The sequence below is a fragment of the Lottia gigantea genome (genome assembly GCF_000327385.1).
Source record: "Lottia gigantea unplaced genomic scaffold LOTGIsca_343, whole genome shotgun sequence".
Lineage (NCBI taxonomy): Eukaryota > Metazoa > Mollusca > Gastropoda > Lottiidae > Lottia > Lottia gigantea.
The window spans coordinates 18,384-20,377 of NW_008709159.1; positions in this window are offsets into that span (position 1 = coordinate 18,384).

Consider the following 1,994-nt stretch of genomic DNA (forward strand, 5'->3'; position numbering starts at 1 on the left):
TCCATTAACTCTAACATATTGTCATTCATAAATCCTAAACATGTTTCGCCATCTTCAAAAGACAAACAAGGAAAATGGTGATGGGCCAAAGCATCGACTAAACGATCGTTTTCGGTCAGATTAGATTGGAACACCGATAAAGCATGGGGTGACGGTGCGTGGAATTTATGCCACAAGTAAAAGAAACAATAATGCCCGCAGACAGAACTTTGATTTCCTTGAATCCTCCGGGTATTGTGACATAAGGGTCCTTGACGCCGCGCAAAGTCGGCAAAATCTTGGCCATACACTTCTGGGGAACATCCAAACGAGTCGAAGAAATCACAATGGTCTTTTTCGCACACAAAAACTGTCCAATGTTTTCCAGGCTGGCCTGCGTCGTCGGTATTCACAACGTACGCTGAGGGATAGCGTGTTGGCTGTAAGGTTTGTAATTGATTTCTGGCTAACAGGCCTGCAAATTGTTCAGGGATGTGGCAGGCCAATCCTTCCTCCAACTGTGAAGTATACAGAGGTTTACCAATCCACCAGAACTTGGCGGTTGACGTCGATTTCCAAGACATTATCGTATTCGGCAAATAATAGCAAATTGAGTGGATTTTGTGGAGTATTTTCGATTCCAAAGACAAACTTCCTGACGACTTGGGATGAAAATTGGCTTGATCAGCTCCGTGGTCATTGGTCAAATCAAATTCAAAGAGTGTGTAGCCTTTAATATAGTCGTTGTAAGACAAATGCAAATCTTCCTTAGTATTTAATATTCATAATCTTTTCAAATCAAATCTAAATAGGGAGTCGTGGCTTGTTGATGTGTAAAATGGGTGAAATATTCACCCACCACATCACTATTTTGGTTGCTGTCTTTCCAATTGGATGCGAACGTCGACCACGACTACTAAAAAACACAAATCCATGTGTAGCCGGGATTGCATTTCAAACACTGAACTTTCACCCATCCTTTTTCTTCTGGCTCCCAACGCTTGGTTTACGACGGGTACGACAGCATCATCGGCACCGGTTTCAACGGCTTGTTGGTCGGTCGTGTCTTTCTCCCACATCACTTGCTGATTTATGGAGTGCTGGAAACAAGCTGTAAAAGATAACCTCCCCCAAGTTGAAAAGGAAGTGCTGAATGTCGACCGTGGCAAAGAAACCGTCAAGGGTGGATTAAAAAACATTCTACAAAAGGCCGTCAAACCTGCTTTGAAATCCAGTAGTAAGCAAGTGATTATAGGTACCAGACGCTGATTGGCTGAGACGTATCACGTGACTAAATGTGACGTAGTAGTATAGGCGACCTTCTTAGAATAGCCTTCGACGAACTCGGTGACGCCTTTGACGGACTCTGGCTAACAGCTCTGGATCGATTCTCCTCCGTCGCGGTGTCTCGTTCATCGCCGACTCTTCTAAAAGGTAGGTGTCCTCTGGTGTAATGATGACAGTTTTGCCATTGCGGGTAAATACTTTAATAGGTCTGTCATCCACTTCCAAGATTTGGACAACAATGATAGGTTTGGTTGCCATGTTGCAAATGACTGGCCAAAGACAAGTGACTGCGCTTTTTATAGGCGGGAAACTGGAAAAAGGGCTTTGGATTGGATAAAAAAGATCACGTGGTATTTATTTTTTAAACTTTAATTAATTCAACTTAAATCCATTAACTCTAACATATTGTCTAAACATGTTTCGCCATCTTCAAGAGACAAATAAGGAAAATGGTGATGGGCCCAAGCATGGACTAAACGATCGTTTTCGGTCAGATTAGATTGGAACACCGATAAAGCATGGGGTGACGGTACGTGGAATTTATGCCACAAGTAAAAGAAACAATAATGCCCGCAGACAGCACTTTGATTTCCTTGAATCCTCCGGGTATTGTGACGTAAGGGTCCTTGACGCAGCGCAAAGTCGGCAAATCTTGGCCATACACTTCTGGGGAACATCCAAACGAGTCGAAGAAATCACAATGGTCTTTTTCGCACACAAAAACTGTC